This window comes from Herpailurus yagouaroundi, unplaced genomic scaffold, assembly GCF_014898765.1.
Source record: "Herpailurus yagouaroundi ecotype Mexico unplaced genomic scaffold, PumYag 29, whole genome shotgun sequence".
NCBI classification, from domain to species: Eukaryota; Metazoa; Chordata; class Mammalia; order Carnivora; family Felidae; genus Herpailurus; species Herpailurus yagouaroundi.
Window position 1 is genome coordinate 67,904,481 of NW_024412377.1, and position 6,639 is coordinate 67,911,119.

Here is a 6,639-nt window from a genome sequence, read left to right on the forward strand (position 1 = left end):
TTCTTTCTTTCTTTCTTTCAAGTTAGGTATATGCTGGAGTCAGTGGCTCAGCTAGGTTATATAGTTTGAGAGGAGAATTGGTAGGATTTAGAAGGAATTTTTTATGAAAGCCTTAGGGGAAGTGTTTAGTTATTTTTTGGAGCAGGGACCAAAGGAATTATCCAGAAGGTAGTGGAAAAACAGGCACTTATTCCTCTAGGTGTTTATATGAGGGTAGAGGGCTGAAAGAAAAATATTTACAGGCATGTTGATTGATCTGGGAGCCAGGTGGAGAATATTATTAAGGATAGACTGTTTTTGATAAATGGTAACCATCCTCACGATGATAAAAACATGAGAAAGATAGGAGACCAAACGTCTTTCCTTTTTATGGGACCAATAAATATTGCCTTATATTACAATGAATGAAATCATTCAAAGAGAGGATTCCAAAGACATATGCAAATACATTTCCAAAAATAAAGTGGCCGAGTGTAGAAGTAAGAACTTTTTTTTCTTATGTACTTTTTTACTTATTAAAACACAGAATCAGGTGAAGGAGGAACACCCTGACATTCATCTCCCGGGGAATGGTCTCTCTACCCTGCATCCACATGGTGAAGCACTATAGAAGATTCTCCCCATGGGTCAGCTTCTCTCCAGTGCCAGACTCCTCAAAGGTAACCCTGCTGAAGTGTGGTTTCTGTCTTTGAACTTTTCTAGCTTTATGTTTGGAAATTATATATACATATACATATATACGGATTTATAAATGTATACATAGTATGTACATGTAATCACTTATATATACAAATGATTATATATATAATTTTGCTTTGTATATATTTTTCTAAGCACAAGACATTTTGCTAACTGTATTATTTTATAATTTGTATTTTTAAGTTATTAGTAGGTTGTGGAGATGTTCCCATAATAACCCATACCATTTTTTTTATTTGTATTAATCTTGGTTTAAAAACTGCTAATTGACCCTAAGGAGACTAATAGACTACAGGAGAATGATGTTGAATGATGTGGATATATGTATCAGTGTTAGAAGCAAGAACTTTTAATGTCTGCACTGATCAAGAGGTCAGGGATGTAACCGTAAGATAACTAAATTATCAGTTAGTGCTGGGGTCTGTGTAAAATGACTTGACCTGGTAAAGAACTACTTCCTCAGAGGGATGAGGGAAAGGACAAAAATAATGACTCAGAGAGGCTTTTGAAAAGTGGTGAAGCAAGTGTCATCCATTAAAATTTATTAATAATTTATTAGACTCAATATGTATCTGTTATTTTTTCACTTTAACTGAGCAAGGATGTACTTCCTTGCTTGGACTATGGGAAGAATTTATTGAAGTCTAACATTTCAAACTAGTTTCAACACTCAAAAAGATGTTTTAGTCAAATGAAAAGTGCAGAGAAAAATGAGACTGGGGAGAGGGCTCGATCACACAGCCAGAGCCTTGGAGACCACCTGGAAGACTAAAGGAGTGAGCACAGGTCATTGCAGGGCAGCCTGGGGCCAAGGAGGGGGACTTGGAGTCTAGTGGGAGATGCTATTCCTCACTCTCCTGTTTGGATGAGGGCTAGGAGCCATAAGTCTCTACATGTGATACAAGGTCTATAAATAATGGACCAAAACTTGGGCAATCCGAATATCGGAAGGATAGAGGTTAGAGGACTAGCAAAAGAAGAACAGACTGCCAAGAAACTACACTGAAATTTTTGGCGAAAAGGGGGGACTGCGAGGCCAAAACCTGACAAGAAATAATGAAGCCAACCTACCGGATCTAATGGCTGTGCAACCTTTATGTGTGTCCAAGACTGTGAATCAGGAGGTGGGTCTGGCATCCAGTGTCACCATAATTGGGATGCAGCCATATCCCAGGCTTAGCCAAGAAGGAATCCCAGGAAGGGAGCATGGAACCTGCAGCCCTCCTTTCCCGTCACACTCCCCTGGAATCTAGGGGCATGGCCATTTCGTTAGCATACCTGAAAGTGGAATTTTTCAGGATTGTATTAGTTTAGACTTGTGAAAAATTGTTGGAAAGAAAAAAGTGTCATTTGCTTGTCTCAGAGACAGGAAATGTGGGAGAAACTGGGTGGGAGAGGGTGTGTGTATTGAACTCTAGGAAGAATCAAGAGAAAGAAGTGTCTGTAGCAGTGATTCTCCATGTGGCATTGAAGTATTTTGCCCCCAGAACATTTGGCGGTATATGGAGACTTTTTTAATTGTTGGGACTGTAGGAGAGCATGCTACTGACATTTAGTGGGGAGAGGCCAGGGAGGCTCCTAAGCACCCTACAATGCACAGGAAGTCCCACCGCCACGGCAACAAAAAGTATTTGGTTCAATATGACAATAGTGCAGAAGCTGGGAAACCTTGGTTTAGAGGCAAGTAGATGGCTCAGCTGAAACAGAGGAGGTGAATGGGTCTTAGCACCACCAGGCCTGATGCAGGAAAGGGCTGAATGGAGGTCCTGTGGGTGGGAAACTGCTAGAAAGCACACAGTGTCTGCAGGGTGGGAGTGGGATGGGGTGCAATGGAGTGAGGAGTATTTGCAGAAATGTCTTTCATTCCTTAACAATGTATCTGGCAGAGACACCAACATCTGTTACTTTCGAGGGGGAGTTAATTTTGTCCTAGTTTGTTTTCTAAAGTGACCTGTGGTCAAAACATGTCTTGCCTACTTGTGCTCACTATTTACCTTCAAGCCAGAAGGAGAAAATAAGATCTACTTTCTCTTTTTGGTCTCCTCTACCATGAGAAAATTCATCCCTTGACATCACTGCTTCCTTGAGTTATCATCCGGTTTTCTATTTCCTTTAATGGCCAGTGAGTAGATTATATTTTGTGCCTCCATCTTCTTTTTACACAGCCTATACTGCCTGTTATATTTGACTGAATCTATGCAGTGAAAGCTCATCAGTGCCCTCCATCTTACTCTACTCAGAGTCCTTATTGTGTCTGCTTCTCTCCAACTATCGACACTGTTGTCTACACTTTTCTTGAAATTTTTTTTCTTCCTTTAGTTTTCTAGACCCTTCTGGCTCCTCTTTTTCATCCCAAAATCTTTCTCTTGCCCCTTTTCTAGCTCAGTAGCTACTCCTGGTCTTTGCAGCTATATTCTCTGTCTTACTCTTTAATATATTTTCCTGGTGATGTCACTCCATCAACTCACTGTGGATGAGTTGTAATTTTTTTCTCTTAGGTCATCAGTCTTGTTTGATCTTTTAAGTTACAGATACTTACTGTCAACCAACTAGACAACTCCACTTTACTTCTATGCTGTGATCTCAAATGTTTGAGTAAAAATTGATCATATTCTCTGTTATCAATTAGGACATCTGCCTTTAAGATGTCCCCAGGGAAAAACTCATCTGACCTATCTCTGATTTGCTTCTTTGGTGCCTACTTTTCCCTGTATCTCCTGAATCAGCTTTTCTCAAGACTTTGGACTTCTGCTCCAGTGAGAAGATTCATTTTTCTCTGGAAATTGAACACTCATTACTCACCATGTTACTTATCTACTAAGATTCCAGTTTACTGACCCTATATCTACCTCATTTCACCCTTACCAAGTGTATTGTAGACGAAATTTCCACTTTAATTAGCTTGGATTTCAGAGTCTCCCACTGATGTGCCAGGTTCACAACTCTTATACGTTCATTCTTTATCCTTCCACTTAAACCTTGCTACACTCTTTCTCATATATAATATTGGTATTTAGGTAAGAGTCTTCACTTCCTTGGGTCAATGAGTAGAAATTATGGCAATTTCTGGCTCTGAAGTAGAAGCCAGTGGGAAAAATTTGGGAGGGAGGGCAAGGAGGTCTTTTGGAACTTTTAAAATCACATGATGATGGCAGCTTCCACAGGTAAGCTTGGCCCTGGCATACTTAATTCCTCTTCTGTTTAAAGCTTCCTGCTTCGTATGGCAATTACTACCCCACAGAGCAGGAACAGTGGGGTCTTGAGAGCCTGTCAATAAGAGTGAAAGAAAAGGATATGAGAAGGGGAGAAGTAGAAGGAAATTAAACTGACTTCCAGGGTTTCCTTGTTCTAGCTATCATGCTCATAATTTAATAAGCCTGATGTACTTTAAATACAGTTTTGAAAATTTGCATGAAATGAATTTCTGCAAATAAAGTGCTATTTCAGACATAGTATTTAAAATTCACTCTGGTAAATTTCATTAAGTTGGAAAGAGTGCTTAAAAAATAATCACACTTTCATTTCATAGAAGCTATGCCTTTTAATATCAGGTTTGTTTGCATTTATTCCACATTTGATTTTGTAATCACATGTCCAGGAAAATAATTTCTTTTCTTCCACTGGTCAATAGCTATATTAAAATTGCTTACCTGAGGCTGGCCCAAAGAGAATTTTAAAAATCGGATCTTTCTTCTGCTTACTTTTCCCTGTCTTGAAAGCTAGGCTGAGCAATGTAAGCTAAAATAGTACCCTGTTGCCCAAATCAGGCATACTACACCAAATCCTTAGCAGGTTTTCCTTTCTCTTTATGGTGTTACATTTTATTCTTTTGCCATGCAGATTTTCCTTTTCTACTCAGAGAAAATAAAATTATTGGAGGTTTTTTTTTTGTTTGTTTTTATTTTTTACATTTCTAAAGGTAAAAAGGGAGATTACTAATGTTAATGAGTAAGATGTGTTACTATATTTAGGTTACACTAGGTAGGCACTTACCTTGGTGTTTTAATTCACAAAGGAAGATATGAACAAGATCAGAAATTCCTATAATTTGGGAAGACATATAATTTCTGTTTTTCCTAGTATTTTAGCTATATTTTCTGTAATATTACTTATGGAAGAAAAATCAAGCTAGGGTTTACTAGTCATTGACAGTGTTGAGTGAGTATTCATTGAAGTTGGCAGAAAAGTTCAGTAAAGATATCTAAAACATCCATAGTCATTCATCTTAACTGAAATCCTTATAGAACTTCAGACTAGATCCTGTTGTTTCTGTGGGTTGATAGTTGGCAGGAAAAAAAAGCCCACCACATTTCATCCAACAATGCAAAAATTAGAGGGCTTATTGTTTGATTTGTTTGTTTTCTATTTCTGTGGCACACCGCTGTTGGAGATAACATTTTATCCAACTTGAAAAGTGCTATTTATAAGGTAGGTGAAATTCTATTACTGCCAATTTATAGAAGCATAAATTTCATAATGGCAAAAGCAAAGCCGAATGTAGCCAGCAGGTAGCCCTGTTTTCTGATTGTTTCATCTTGCAGAAAATGTCACCAAAGTGTAATTTGCTATTTTGCTTAGAAATTATATGGTGTGCCTAGGTAAAGTCCACAGAGTACAACATAAGGGCTTGAAATAAATCCCCAGGGCCTGAGGAAAAAATGAAAGGAAATTCCACGTTGCATTGAAAACCATCAGGATTTGTTTATTCCTTTATTTTTAAATTAATATGATAGTAGCACATCTTCAGTTGCATAATAGAGATACCGGTTATTTTCACATGGGATTTTTTTTTTCTGATGTAAAAAATCCAACCCCCCAGTTTCAGAACTATCCTCTTCAGGTCTGCCTGAAAACATGTGTGGGTAATTATTTGCCAAGTACTGCCAGGTTTCCACCTTTCTCTCCCATGTAGTCCATTCTCCTTACAGAACTCCAGATAATCTCTAAGAACTTAAATCAGATCATATCTTCCTGCTTAAAAATCCTTCAATGGAATTTTTATGCCATTCAACATAGAATGAGAGCCATACTCCATAGCATTTGCTACAGTACTCCACACCAGCAGTTCTTCTGCATTTTGGTCTCAGCACCTGTTTACACTCCTAAACATTGTTGAGGATCCTCAAAAGACTGTTTATGTGAGTTATAGCTGTTTATATTTATTATATTAGAAATTTAAACAAAATTTAAACATATTTATTAATTCATTTAAAGACAATAATGCATGTTACCCGACATTTTAATTAAAACTGTATTTTTAAAAACAAAAATTATTAAAAAGAATGGCATTGCTTTATAGTTTTGCAAATTTATTTAATGTTTGGTTTAAAAGGAGCTAGCTGGATTCTCATATCTACCTTTTCATTTAACTTATTATAATAGCACTTATACTTCGCCTCGAATGCAAAGGCCCACTTCGCTCTGGTCTCTGCAGAGAGGTCTTCCTTTTCCATTCACTTATGCAGTCACCCTGTATCCCGTTACTTTGTTTGACTTTCTCCATAGCATTTAAAATTATGTGAAATTATATTATCTATGTCTGTGTTTATTATCCAACTCTACCCACTCAGTTGTAAGCTCTACTTAGGTAAGGACCTTGTTTGTGTTATAAACCATTGTGTAATAGTTCTCAGTTGTTGCTTAACGAATTAACCCCATATGTAGCAGCTTAAAACAGCACACATTTATTACCTTACAGTTTCTGTGGGTTCGAAATTTATGTGTGTTGTAGCTGGGTGTCTCTGGCTCAGGATCTCTCCTGAGGTTGGGCTGAAGGATCTCTCAAGCTCACTCCTGTGGTAGTTGGCAGACCTAGGTGATCTACTTCCAGGCTAATTTATATGGGCCTGGCTGCCTCCTTACATGGCTGGTGGCTTTCCCTAAGGTGACTGATGAGAGAGAGAGAGAGAGAGAGAGAGAGAGAGAGAGAGAGAGAGAGAG

General features: G+C 38.0%; 1 long non-coding RNA gene across 2 annotated transcripts in view; it reads left to right on the forward strand.

Annotated features, from left to right (window-relative positions):
• LOC121012020 (uncharacterized) overlaps positions 1-6,639 on the forward strand; it is a 210,832-nt gene that overhangs the window by 39,357 nt on the left and 164,836 nt on the right. For both annotated transcript variants that reach the window (XR_005781920.1, XR_005781921.1), the window contains exon 4: positions 527-659. This is a non-coding gene — a long non-coding RNA (uncharacterized LOC121012020). The remainder of the gene's footprint in view (positions 1-526; positions 660-6,639) is intronic.